At 37.4% G+C, this 15,179-nt stretch overlaps 1 long non-coding RNA gene across 1 annotated transcript; it reads left to right on the top strand.

The window, feature by feature from the left end:
• The first annotated feature begins 7,045 nt into the window (after positions 1-7,045).
• LOC129212320 (uncharacterized) lies at positions 7,046-11,649 on the top strand. Its single transcript, XR_008579141.1, has 3 exons — positions 7,046-7,130; positions 10,672-10,796; positions 11,554-11,649. It is a non-coding gene; the product is annotated as an uncharacterized LOC129212320 (long non-coding RNA).
• Positions 11,650-15,179: the final 3,530 nt, after the last annotated feature.

The following is a 15,179-nucleotide window of genomic DNA, read 5'->3' as shown; positions in this document are numbered from 1 at the left end:
GATGCAGTAATTCAATTTAGCACTGTGTGAAAACTGCACAATAGCAGGATTAAAGGATCTGAAAATGAAGACAAGTGGTTCATTATTAACTCCTTAAATGTCGTTCCTTCTGCTTTGTCTGGAATGTCATTTATTTCTAGCTTAGAACTGTAATTTCTGTGTCATGATACACTGGATACATTTTATATTGCCTCTCCATATGAGCACATTGAAGTTTCCCCAAAGGCTTAATAAAGTTTATGAAATAAATAAGTCAGCATTCACTGTTAATTTTACCCACATAGGTAACAAAATAAATTAGAAAGAAAAAGCATTATACAATCATATAAAAGCTGTGGCATGTATAAAACATTGTCAACTTAAAAAAAAAAAAAAAAAAAAAGGAAAAACCTCAGCTGTTTAACTGTCCAAAGCCACATAAAAAAAAATATGCTAAAGCTGCAAATTTAAAGTGCTTGTATGCAGAAGAGATAGCCTTATTTGTTCCTTGTATAATACAATCATTTAAACAGCTGGCCTCTTTTGTACCACAGTAATTTTATAGACTTCATTTCTTTATGTCCCTAAAGAGGTCTTTTTTTTTTTTTTTTTTTTTTTTTCTTTTGGGCTATTGTGTGTTGTATGTGCATGTGAAAATGTTTTGGATCAGCATGTGTAACTGCCGTGGCCATCCCTTCAGCAGGAAGTCCAGTCTCTGTCCCAGTGTATAACAATAGCACTCCATGCTGATGATCACCAGAATCCAGTGTTCAATTCAGAGGCAACGTCTAAATGAGTAACAATTGAAAAGAAACCAGCCTGGAATGATTTAAAGAGCTGGATAAGCCTAAAGATATATAACAAAAAAAAAAAAAATCCTGCTCCAGGGGAGTAATTGTACTTTTGTGTATGAATCTATAAAAAAACCCTCCTCTGAATTCTTTACTTTGAGAGCTTAGATAGCTACAATTAAATTCAGTCCGGACATCTAAAAATAAAGTTGATAATAGACAGAAGTGTAGTATTCTGCTATGGAAAATTGTCTTTCTTCCAAACTGTAGTATGTTTGATCAATCTCATTTTTGAACTTAATCTTATTCTTAATTGGCAGAGGATTGATGCAAAATTCTACTTGGCACTTAGTATTCGTGCCTAAATTGTAGGACAGTGTGCTCCAAAATGCACGTTACGATTCTGGCTACCAGTTGTCCAAAGCAAGAGCTCTGCTGGAGCTCCTCCTCCCCTGCCTGGGGCTTTCTTGCCAGGGGCAGCTGGGCCCCAGTGCTGTGCCCTGCCTCTCATTTCAACAGTCATGATGCAGCCAGGGCTGGTAACTTTGTTCTGGGGAGCAGTCTTAGGTCCCCCAGTTTCATTGTATGCATGGCACTTTCCACAACGAGAACTGTAGTTGCTTGGCCATCAGGACAAATAAATTAAAAACTGACGTGGGTGAAAAATTGTAATAATCCAAAATAAAACAGCAACTTGAGTGATGAGCAGCACTGATATTATCACTAATCAAGAAGTGTCAACCTAAATTAGTGACTCAACTGCAACTTGTAATATGTGTTTTAAAGAATTTGCAGGTGTTTTCCTCTGCTTTCCTATCCCAAATGGTAGTAGTATTTATATGAAATACTACTCCCTTTTGAACTCATGGTTACATGATCCCAGAGCACAGAAGCTACTTTGTACCTCATATATTTCTGTATCATTTTATTGTGCAGATCTAGTGCTACATGGGATGTGGCCTGCATCATCTACTTGTTTCAACTTATAATTTGTAGTAAAATCATTGGTCAATGAGCTCAACTGTAATATTAGTGTTGAGGCTGTCATTAAATCAGCATGAGATGAAAGAAAGTAGCTGAGCATACAGAAAAGCATTCATACAAAGAGACTTCATTCAATGAGACAAATGGGTATCATAAGCAGAAAGTAATTTAAATAAATATTCTGACAGAACAGTTTGTTTTGAGAATATATAGAGAGAAAAGGGATACAATCTTCTAACTGTGTAAATGATCATTACGCAATTAATGCTTTCTCCATCTGTTGTCCAAAACATAAGTTCTCCTTCAGAAATAATCACGCACTGTGACTGTGGATTTACTTTTATCTCTAGGAACAAGGAAAGATGTGCAACTTGCCAGTTTCTTTTTTAAAAAAAATATAAATGTTTAATTATATAAGAGAAAATTGACCAAAGGAGTAAGGAAAACTTTAAAATCAGAGTGGAAGCAATTTTTTTTCCCCCTGTAAGCATAATAATACTGTAGATTATATTTGTGAGATAAATTTACAAATCCCTCATAATGTTTGTTTTCTCAGTTTTTGCAGTTTTCTCAGCTTGGATGATGACAATGATTCAACCTTTGTGTTTCCTTATAGTTGATCTCATGTTTAAGTTACTGGAATTTGCAACTAGAGCTTTCATACTCTGGAAGAGTGCTCTATTTATGGAGGACAAAAATCAATGATCCTGTTCCTCTCAGGTTTTTTCTAAAGGGTTTTTTGTGTGTGTTTCTTCTTGGTATGCAACTGCAGTTATGGAACTCCCATAATTTCATCATGTCTTTATGGTAACTTTCAAGGCATCCTGAAACTCAGTTTGACACTAACAGATTTTAACTGAATTTGTTCTTAGCAAAATCAGTATACCTGGTTAACTTCATGAAACTGAGATTATCTAAAGCGTGAGATACAATGTCTACTGGAGCATCAGATTTCTCTCGTGACCATGCAATGGGAAAAACTTCCAGATTTCAGGTTCATAGTGTGAAAAGGATGTTTGTGTTAAGTTAGGTGCTATTGCAGAGAGCAGTTCTGCACCAGTTGGACCATGTGAGCAGAGAGGTACATGGGGATTCAATTGGAAAAGTAATCCATGGCCTGATCAGCAAAGGATTAAAATATTTGGAGTAAAATTCAACTAGGGCACACCAAAATGAGGAATGGAAATTACAGCAATATATTCCCAGTTTTTATAGTTTCCTAAATTTATTCATTTACTCATCTTGACCTATGTGCTTGTGAAAGCAAAATGTAGTTTGCTTTTATGCATATCTTGCTCTATATAAATGCTTGCTTCTCAGTAGTAATAATACACATTTTAGGGATATGACATCAAAAGAGAAGTTTGTATTGCTCTCCAGCTTATTTGAAACAGATCCAGATCAGGAAAATAAGTGATATGTTCAGTGTTTCTGAGTGAAGTAACATGCGTCAATTAACTGTGCCACAGTTAGTTCTTGGCAGCATCTTTGCAAAGTGATTGCCAGTTGCTTTTGATAGGTATGAATGAAATTAAGACCTTCAGGGTGGAAAAGCATGTACAGTCCTTAGCTGGTTTATGTGAAAAACCTTCTTTTTCATGTGGGGCACAATAGCAAAACCCAGGGTTTTAGAAATGACATTTCTGTGCTAGAGCTCCTGATAAAGTACCTGATATGGGTACCACCAACACAGCCAGCAGAACAAGCCACTGTTTGGATGAACCCCTTGGCAAAACAATAACGTGTGCAGAGAGGAAAAGAAAGTTTGCTTTCTTGGGGTGACGCTAGGGTGGACATAATCACAATGTAGGTGACAGGTGACAGCATAACCTTTAACATACAGGGGATTAAAGCAGGAGGTGGCAAAGAATAAATGCGGACTTCTAAATTTGTTTGGTATGATAGATATGCAATTAGAGGAAGCAGAAATTTAAGAGCCAGTAAACCCTAAATAGAAGGCAGACCTGTCTGCCATGATAAGGTAGTCATTTAGGCCCACAACAAGTGTCACTACAGTAATCAGAATATACTGAGAAATCTGATTGGAATTTTTGCATGATGAGAGCATTGTCAACTGCTTTTGATATTGGCCGATAGCAACAGTAACAGACTGACACCACCTGTTCTGAAAGCTTTACCAGCAAGAGGGGAAGATGCTTTTCAGTGGGTTTATCCTTTAGCATCTCCACTTTCTTTTCCAGCCTCTTAAGTCCTTGGTAACCAAATAAACAGCAATGATATTTTAAAGGGTTAGTTGTGCCAGCCATTGCTCAAGCTTACTTAAGAGGAGGTGCCATATATGAATTGCATTCTTCATGTGTGAGCTTCCTCTCAGTATTACATTTGCCATTGAGTTTTGGGTTCACTTTGCAAGTTTTCAAAGCAATATTATTCTATTCTGATGTTTTCCATAAGCACTGGCAAAGGGTTTTGCCATCCTCTCTCCTCTGGAGTTTCAGCTTGCTTGAAATGAAAAAAGATTACTTGCAGTAGATCAATATTCCCTTAAGATGGAAACGCATCAGCTCTTCTAAGTGAAGCAAGATTTGGCCTGGCCAGTACTCTAATGTTAGATCTCGATGGAAATCTCAGGGGCTGCAGAAATTGTAATGAGGAATCAATAACTAGTACAAATCTCTCACAGGCCTGATGCAGCCTCTCAGAGTATGTTTGTGTCTCTGTATAACTGGAGGTGGCTTTCTGCAAATGAGATGCAAAATGGAGGAATTCAGGAAATGCATGTGGCAGTTTCAGTGCTGGGCAGGGCTGTAAATTTGATCCCAGAGGTAAGACTGTGCTGTCAGTAATGGTACTCTTCCTGCTTAAATTGCCATTGGAGAAAATACTCTCCCCTTTACTCACCTCTCTCAGCTAGTATATGTTGTTTCCTTTTACTGTTTAAGCAGAGGCTGCGTTACCCTAGGTATGCCTGAATTATAGTTTGGATTAAAGTGAATAATTTTTATACAGTATTTTGGGGTGAAATGAGCAGTTTCAAGTCTTACAAATGTATGCAGAGTATTTTGCTCTCTCCCACACTGTTCTTGGATATGAACAAGCTGAGCTTTCTTGTGTCCATTTGATAGCTTTATAAGAGAATGAGTCAGGATTATGCTGCTGGACCACCACAGCCAGCTTTCTGTCTCTCAAAGCATGAGGGACTATGTAAATATATGCATATGTGTGTGTATGTGTGTGTGTATATATATATTTCTATATCAGGGGCTATCTTCTGTACTGCCTTAAATTAAACTGTTCTCAGATGTTTTGCCAGGTTGGAGATCCAGGACAAGTTGAATGCCTCTGCAGCTGAATGCTCAGTGTGTGTATTTATTAGGCAAACAGGAATCCTGTTGTATTTATTAATAATCTGAGATGCACAGAAAGTCTGCAAATGGCTTGATATTCATAAAACATAATAAAAGTTCAGATGCTGCATACTGGGATGTTACAATTCTGCTGCAGTAAGGACCTTTTCCCTTTGTTTTGTGAATGACCTTCTCATTCAGTTCTTTTTGTTCTTCTCTCCAAGCTATTGTTCTTTTAAACCCCAGACCATTAAGTATACAAAAGTGCACTCAAGTTTCTGCGCACACCCAGCTGAAAATGGGGCCAAATGACCAGAAACACTCTAGCAGAGATGCGAGCTTTCTCACTGGAGTAGAATGACTGAATATGAAATTCATTATTGGGAAGCAAAGTGACATTTAAATTATGCTGCTGTTTCTCCTACAGGCTTCTGACAGGGTATTTTCAGAAAGAAAATTAAATGAGTTACAAGGCACTTAAATGCAACGCTTGAAAATGGTATCTTAATGTGTTTGATTCTTAAATGAAATGTTAGCCCTGTGTATCTCTATGATTATACCATGAATATGACATGTAAAAGTGACACTGCATCTCAAATCTTCAGTGCACTAACTTGCATCCTTTAAATGCTGGCCTTGTGTCATTTGTGTTGAACCCACACAATAGAATTAGTCATGTGGAGAGGGGAACAGCTGGCAAAAAAAAAAAAAAAAAAGGCATGAGCAGCCGACTTAGCAGTGTCACAGGTAAAAGACAGCAATGAATCACAGGCAAGTGCAAAACTATTAGGGGAAAAAAAGCCAGTAATAAAGGTGATTCAACTGTAATGTCAGGCTCTCTCGAGGAAGCGATGTGCAGATGGATAGAGAAGTGGAGAAGAAATGGCTCCAGACAGGTGAAGGCTAATTTTTGATGTTGAGAAGAATGCTTTATCCTTCTTGTCTGAGGCCCCAGTTTAAAAAGGGTATTTATCTATGGGGTTAACTTCATCAGCTCCACTAACTGCACTCCAGTGAGAGATAAGAAGATAATTAAAATTACCACCATGCTTAATCAACTTGCCAGCATAGGGATACTCTCTTGAATTGGGGCACAATTAAATTAAGCTTAACTTCTTCCAAATATAAGCAAGAAGTAGACATCTGGCAAAGTCTAGCTGAAAATGCACAGAGCTGCATTATGCCAATCTCCAAGGACAAAGGAAATGGAAAGTGAAAGGGTATGAGAGAGCAAGACTTCTGCCAAGTCCTTTAATCTTTGTTTTGCAATGCAGACTACCAATCACAAAAAATACTAGTGATTTCACTAATTTATTGCTAAATCACTAAACTAGTGATTTCACCTGTATATACATATATATGAAAATGTATGCATGTATGCTAATGTACATTACTTTATAATGTTTCAGTAAGCATCTCTAACTGTTGTGTTTCACACCAATTTATAACGGCAATTAAAAGGTCTGAAAATGATATAACAGGAGGCAGACTAATTGAGCTAATCAGAGACGAGATCAAGGCCCTCCTGGCCTGGAAATCTATAGCTCCATGAAAGGGGGTCTTTAAGTATTTGCTGAATCTAAGGATATTAATAATCAGCAGTTACAGTTCTGTCCATCTACAAGGGTATCAAAGAATTAATTTTTACAATATGCCCAGAAGGTAAATAGCAGAATTCCTATTAATTTTACTGAATCAGAAAGTGGAGAAGACCTGCTGAAGCCACAGCTGCAACTAGTCACAGCCAGATTACATGTTGCAAATTCCTGATTCCTAATCTCTGGGCATCTGCTAAAAGCTCACTGAAGACAAAAAGGCTTCCATTCAGATTGGGTCTGATAAAAACAGTGTGACTGGCAGTTATGCTCTCACACTCTGAGAAATCAGAAAGCTATAAAAATAATTCAGAGTGGAAGTAAATAATTATTTTTTGTTATTTTTCTCTACAGTAGGAACCTTGAAGAACCTTTTCAAACGTGAAACCGGCATTTCAGAAGTACTATAAAGAGTACAGTCACTCACCAAGAGCTGAAACCTAGGACCCATCAAGCGCTTTCTATTTTAAATGGTATCTATCTTTATCTTGCAAAGGCATCAGCCCATTCCTTTTACTTAACTATGTGAAGAAAGATAATAATTCTCTTTTTCTTCCCCCCAAACTGTAGAAGTAATAAGTTCATTAGCTGCGTTCTTTGCTTTTCTGTGCTTCTTTATGTAAGTTGCTGTTTCATACATGGGGGGAAGGTTATAAAAGTACTGATGGAGGTTGAAGAAATTAATTTATTCCGTAGTGAGGTAGCATTTGAATGCTTTGGAATTGCACTAAATCTGCTGAATTCCCAAGTCTTCCTATATGGCTTGTTCTAGCCTGGCCACAATGCCTGAGCAGTAGAATATAACTGGAGAGTTCTACTTTCAGGAGATCATCCTCCTTTTTCAACAGGTTCTCCCTCTTGCTGGGATCTTATCGTTGATCTTGCCCTTGTTTTCCATTTTACATACTAAATATAAGATTTTACAAAATAGTTCAGTGTATCAAATGTTAGTTTTCAGCCCAAATGTGTGACTCTGGCAGCAGTCAGTCCCTTCTCAAGTCACTCATTTAATAGTTCCAGAGGCAAATTAAAAGGGGGATTTACACCTAAATTCTTGTCTGCACTCCTGAATGAAATGTGTCAGAATCCACTTGAGTTAACTAGACTCCCATGACATGCTTATTCCAATAGTTTATACTATAGTCTTTTTTTTTTTTCTACTTTTAAACATTTCCATGATAGCCAAGTGTCAGTTGAGCAGGTGATAAATCTTATTCTGCTCTTCACCAGTCTCCCTGGGTGGGCAACTGTACAGCAGGCTGGCAGAGGTGGGTTGGCTCCAGTTCCCGTATCTCAGGCCTTCTACATGACCTCCGAAGGCACCTACCCAGAGCCAAACACTTGGAATGCAGACAGCTCCCACCAGCTGGGATGGAAAATTTGGAACCAATGAGGAATATAAAATGAGGCTCTTTACATATATGCATCATGAAGTTTGTATATGGATGCAAAACCAGAAGCATTTGACATGCAGGGTCTCTACAGACCTGACACCATCCCTGGAGGTATTGAAAAGATGTACAGTTGTGGTGCTTAGGGACATGGTTTAGTGGTGAGTGGACTTGGCAGTATTAGGTGTTGGGACTTGATGATCTTACAGGTCTTTTCCAACCTAAATGATTCTGTGATTCTATGACACAACATACTTAGAAAGCACGAGTTGATTTTAATTTGATTATATGTTGGAAAAGAAATAATATTATTGAACACCTTCAGTTGAGTCTGGCAGTTAATCTAAATAGAAGAAAACCTCAACATCCAAAAATCTTAGACCATAAAAAAGCCACTGTTCATCTTGGCACATATATTAAGTTTCACTGGCAAATGAAACACTGAAACATTCTCCATGTTTCCGTAAGGGGAGACAGAGCAATGCAACTCCTGAAGCCTCTACTCAGGCAGAATTTGCTACTGATGCCAGTTCTTACGCCATATCTCATCAGGCTTGATTTGAAGGAAGTTGTAGGCTTGAAGCCATAAAGTTCGGTATTAGAAAGGTAGCTCCAGTGGGAAGAAAAAGCAAGAACCAATTTTTTGTCTGAAATTTTACTCTTTAAGTCATGAACAGATTCTTCTGAAAAGCTAAATGAGTGATTAGCAAGTTATCAGAACTGTCCATGCTGGACTACCTCCCCACAGAAAAAAAAAATATGGATGCTTTCATTAATAGTAATCCCAGAAAACCATTCTGGCATGCTCATTTTTGTTTTCCTCCATTGACAATCAAAGAACTGTGCTTGTGAGGGAAAGAACATTCCAATATCCCCATCATCTTTTTCCCTTCCCTTTCAAACTGAAAAGAGTACATCTCTTCATTTCTCTGTTGTGTTCAGCTACTCTTTTACAACAGTGGGTTGTGAAACCAGAACTCCCACTGACATTGGATCAGAGACAGGCTTAAGAATTTAGAGGTGGTTCTGAAGTCCTGAGAAATCCTTCAAAAGCTGTATGCTTTTAGCCTTGCTGAATTGCTACTGTCTTCAGATCTAATCTTTCCAGCAGCTGATTTTCACCTTATCCTGTGTGACCAGACTTCTCCCATAGGAGAAATCACGGTTCTGGCTTTCCTAAAACTCTGTAATTCTTATTCCCACAGTGGCACAAAAATGGGTCACACTTTAAATCCCATTTACACTAGTTTCAGAAACTTATTCATTCCTTTATCATGCAGATGGTTGTATGTGAGAAAACATATTTGTTAGATGTAAATTTTAGCTGCTTGGGGTCTCTGTCTCTATGTTATATCTAGCCTAATGTCACCATAGGACAACATTTATGTTTTCATTTAAAAATAAAGTAAGCAGATGGGACTTCTCTCATCCATAGAGTAGTAAATTAAAAACAAAAGTAACAATGTTTTTAATGTTGTACTCTGCTGGGATGAGTGTTTGGCATTATGACATCTGGTCTAATTTGAGTATTCCAGTAGCTGCTGTACAGGATTTACTAAAACACTGAAACGAAGCCTGCTAGTATTATTTTTGCATAATCCCTGTGAACATGCACACAGAAAGTCTGTGTTTACCCACTTCTCAGCAAAATAAAAAAGCCCAGTACAGACTTTGTTACTTGCATGGCATATGTCAAGTAATAATCGCTATAGTTGAAACACTATCATGCAAAATCCATTTGAGATTATCTGTCCATGAAGATAATGTGAAAAAGAGATCCAGTCTCCCAATTTCTATCTTTGAGAATTTCTTCCCAAGTAAACAGCTTTTTCTCAGTAATATTTAGAACTCAATTTTTCTGTGAATCTTCCAACCATTAGAGCAAGTTTTTGAGATTCCACTGGATATTCAAAATGTTTCTTCAATAGGTAGAGACCTTATGGTGCCGAGAAACTGTCAATATTAACTTAATTTCTGTCCTTTAATTATAAAATATTAAAACTTGTCATCCTTAACTAGACACAAAGCATGACTAGTAAATTATTAAATAATTTTCAAGAGTTCAACATAACATGCTTCATATATGCCATAAAATTGAAATACCTCTTCTATATAAATACAAAATCCAAGTAAACACACTAAATAGATAAATGGACAGATTACAGTTCCCAGGAAATAATACCATTTGCTCTGCTATGGAATAAATAACTCATTGACTCTAATCTGGTCAAAAAATCACCTGTTGGAAACTGTTGCAGTTGCTAGTTGGTCTCAGACCAAATAGTAAGAAAATCAAGACAGGCTTCTCATTCAGAGGTAAAGCAATCTAGCAGATAACGTTACTGGATACACATTGAAGAATGGAGCTCCATTCCTTGCTTGACTGATGGCTGAACTGATGGCAAGTCACAGCTGTGCATTTCCATAAACTGCCTAAGATTCTCCATCTGTAACAAAGGAATATGGTTAGCGTTAGTAGTATTCCTAAATGGCATTTATTGATATAGTGCTTTGAAAAAAAACCCCAAAAGCAGTGTGATTTGTTTGGGGGTGCGGGTGGTTTTTTCAGCAAGTAACTAGCTCAGCTGACAGTGAGAGAATGCATTTGTCTCTTGTCCTTCAGGTTTCAGTTTGGAGCTGAGAGTCCGAAGTGCTGAGGTCAGTAGGAATGCAGTGACCTTCCAGACATAACCGATGACTTCTGGCTCCAGATCTGTTCACCCGACTACCTTTTTACGAGCACTAAGGGTACTTACAAAGGATACATTCTCTTCCATTTTTCAGGAAAACACTTTTGGCAAATCCAGCCAAAATACAAGTTCTTTTTATGTACTTACATGACTTTTTGAGGGAAAATCAACATTATCAACCTGAGAGGAAGTGCTTTTTCTCAGTAAGGTTGTATTAGGGCTTCATAAGCATTTACCTTCTGCTTCTAGCTAAGAATGAACAGTTAGTAATACTAAGTGATATGAGAAAACAGCAAGCCATGTGTTTATTCAAAGGTTATGCAATTACTTTAGTTGATATTTTTGTTCTGTGACAATAATGATACAATATTTTACACAAATATAATAAATAATGACTATTGTGAATACTGGTATTTTAAGGAATTGTATTGAGATAAGAAAAAAATTATTTGGTCTTAAGCATCATACAGATTTGCTGTGCAAGAGGAAATACAATGAATAAATATACTACATAGTCTTATGTGGGTAATCCTATATGCAGAGTGACGCTGGAACTGGGGCTCTGTGCAGGTGCAGGGCAACATCAAAATTTATGTAATTTTAGAATTTAGACACCAGTATGGAAAATGAACTTTCCTCCTGAATTGGCAGCATGTCTGTACTTTCATTGGCAGTAGCTAGTACATAATGTTCAAAGGACTTTGAGCCGCCTTCTTTCCAGACACCTAACCATATTACCTGTTAGTCTTGGTCAAAATCAAATTCTCTTCATAGACAATTTTGAACAAAGAAATCTTTTGCTTTTTGCTTTTCAGTCTAGCTTTTATGGTGGGAATAAAGCACTGGAGTCCAAAAGCAAGCATGGGCAGAGAGCCATTTAAAGTACCCATCTGGAAACCTGAAGGATCAGGTATGTCTTAAATAACACCTCCTTCTATGGACTTAAGGTAGGGGGAAATGCTAATCTTCATTCAGAGTTTCTTTTGAAAAAAATAAGGAAAAATGCTGCCTTTTAGACAGATGGCTAAAAAGTAGATGTTTCCTCTTCTGCCCTCATTTATCACAGTAGCTAAAGTACTCACTGAAGAGGTAGGGTACTTCAGTTCTCAGCTTCTTCTATCCAGGGAATTGAAATTCAAATTTAAATCCTTATCTGTCTTTCTGGAGAGTGCTGCATCACCACTGTATGTTGCACCATGTGTATATCTGTAAGTATGCGAGAGTGCGTTTTTCTCAGGTTTTTTAGGGAAGCAGTTTATTTTGCATGACATACTAATTAGGGAACAGAAGCACTCCTTTACAGTCTAATCTTATGGTTAGGACACTTTCCTCAGAGGGAGGAAAAGTGTAGGTTCAGATTCCCTAAAACATGGGAAGTAATTCAGAACAGATCTCCTGCACTCCACTGTGTTCTAGGAACTGGATATAAAGAGTTACTATTGATTATCACTCTTGTATTCTTCTAATACCACATTTTAAAGTTCTCATGAAATTTTAAAGTTCTCATGAAATTAAAAATGAGCATTTTGTGCTGGAACAGTTTTGTTCCTTAGTAATAATGGAGAAAATAGAATCTGGTCTTTGCAAGTAGCATTCCCATGTGGGCTCCAGAAATTTGTTTTATTGTCTTTAGGGCAAGAACTAATTCAGAGAAAGGCTCTTTTATTTGACACCTATGAATCTTGAACTTGACTGAGAAAGTCTATCCTCACTGTTGCATGAGGGGCAATTAAACTTCTGTGAAGCAAAACCTCCCTATCATAGCAAAATATGTCAAGTGTATCAGAGCTCAAACCTCCAGCCTCATTTTATTCCCTTTAAACGTGCCAAACTGCCTCACATTAATTTGAATGAACTGAGAACAACAGCGTTTAATACATTTGAGAAACTTGAAAGTTTCTTTAATCTTTTTTTGGGTTGTTAGGGTGGGGGTTTTTGTTGTTGAGGGGAGAATAGGTTTCCAAAATAAGACAGACATAGATTTCCAAAATGAGACATGAGGCTCAGACATTTAACTGAACTACACTGGTATAAGAAGTTTCTGTGCACCAAGTGAATCTCGTAGCTGTTAGTAACAGCTCGTGTGCTTACTAATAGCCTTCCCTGCTTGAGAGCTAATACAACTTAGGGAAAAGCTCAGAGTAACAGGCTGTTGCATTTTACTTGGGGAGGGGGGCAGGCTAGAGTACACACAGGAACTGTTCTGTTATGGCAGCTCAGCTGATGGGAACTAATTTATTAAGCTTCTGTTACTAAGTGGTTGATACACTGATCACTGCTGTCCTTTCACAGACTCCAAGGAGGTGGGAAGTGTGCCCAGCCAGAGCACATACTGTTGAACAAATCATGGTCAGACAGCTCACTGATTTCTTACATAAAAGCAAAGATGCTTTTAAAATTCAAATAGATCCATGGATCCTCAGATTCACACTGAAGGAGCACAACATAAAAATCTCTGATATTCTGGGTTTTGTCAGTAGTGTCCGACCACAATAAAGCTTTGCTTGTCTCCAAGAAATGCAGGTAATAATTATTTTGCTGAGATCTATGCTTAAATATGCCTTGTTTTCTTATCTACCCAAATGAAATGTATCCAGAAGCCTTTTTATCTTACATCCTTGAAAATAAGAAAGTTTACAACAGGGAAGAGGGTCCTTGATGCTAAAAATGACACGTAGCTCAGCTTAGAGTTTTCCTAGTGAAATCAATGCTTCTAGAACGCTGGATCCCAGGGTTGTGCAATTTTGCATTGATCTCATTCACCTCATTTCCCATGGGAGCCTTTCTGAAATACTGCTATTGAGTAACATGCTCACTAGTATGAAGGGAATAGAGAAGGAGTAACCTTTGCTGCTTGAGTAAAATGCAGAATGACATAAAGCATCCAATTCAGCCTCCTTTAGGGTGTTTAAGACACAGAACTCATTTTTCTGGATGAAAAGCAGACAGTGACACTGCCAGCAGCAACTGTGTCAGCTCAGGTTCTCCCAGCAGGAGGGACATACAGGGTGGCTGGAGAGGGAAACACAGCAGATGCCACAAATGGAAGTGCTCATTTAGAGCCCACATTTAACTACATAAAATGAGACGTGGAGCATGTAGAAGTTAACAGTGACTCTTCAAAACATAACAAATGCAACTGATCAATAATGAAAAGTATAGAACAATTAAGATCTGTTTAAATGGGGGGTCCCAGCTTGCATCCAGAGCATCCATATCTAGATGTGGATGAATAATGAATGGCTGGGTTTGGTATCTTAACCACAAAAACAGTCAAGACAGAAATTAGAACACAGCTTAGGGAGGTACGAAAGGGAAATGTTTTGAGCAGAAAAACCTTTCCCCTCCTCCCAGAATACCGCCATAAATTACGTAACAGTTACATTATATGTCATATTGTTCAACCAAAATGTTTTATAGCCTATTTTATATTTATCTCCATTAAAAGTTTTTCTATTGTGTCTATTTTTAAGGAAAAATTATACTTAGCAGTTTTAGGAATCCAAATATCAGAATGAACTAGATATATTTTTAAAAAAGGAAAAAAAAGAAGGAATTTTGAAGAGACATGCACAATACAAAATACATTAGTTCTAAGTAGACTACGTTAACATTTTATACTGCTTAGCACTAAGGTGATCGTTACAGGATAGGACTTACGTCATACTCTATACATTGATAAATTAGAAATTAATTTTAACGAAAGAGAAAATATTAAAAAGCAGAAAGCAGAGTTATTAAACATTTAGGACATGATTGCTTGTAGTGGTTGAGATTAACAGAAATAAAATTCATCACATTTTCTCAAAGTAATCTGGATATATTTGGATGCTCCTCAAGCCATTAAAATAAGTCATGGCTGCTGATAAATTTAGCATTTTCCCAGTACTTACTTATTATTGGAATGGCCCTGTAAACAAAGCTGGTTTTGTTAACTTGGGACCAATTAATAAAGCAGTGCCTGCCATGATCTGTAGATCATCACAACACCGATTAGGAGGGCTATAGCGACTTTGTTTCTCTGTATAAAGAAGTGATCATTTCCACTGCCTACTAGAGAAACAAAAATCTACCTACCAACCCTACCTACTATTTAAAGGAAGGGAAAAGATGTCAATTGCTAACTATAGTTTCTTTTTAATGATTACATTCTGTCCATCTGCTTATAAAGGTGGCAGATACTTCATGGTTCTGTTATAGTCCATCATTACATATTATTCTAGAATGTGTTCTTTCATAATAGCTTTCAGTTGAAGTCCATTGTAATCTCTAGGTTGTGACTCAACTGGAAATGTGGCATGTCTACTTGCCTGCACTAGAAAAGTGTAGAAATTTAAATACAGCAACAAGGCAAAAAGACAGGGAAAGGTCCACGGCCCTGCATTATCACTGGGATGCTTAGCAGCACTAGGTTTCTACCATTTAATGAACCTCAAAATAG

This window comes from Grus americana, chromosome 13 (genome assembly GCF_028858705.1).
Source record: "Grus americana isolate bGruAme1 chromosome 13, bGruAme1.mat, whole genome shotgun sequence".
NCBI classification, from domain to species: Eukaryota; Metazoa; Chordata; class Aves; order Gruiformes; family Gruidae; genus Grus; species Grus americana.
The sequence above is the reverse complement of the archived record's forward strand: the minus strand, read 5'-3'. Positions and strand labels throughout refer to the sequence as shown.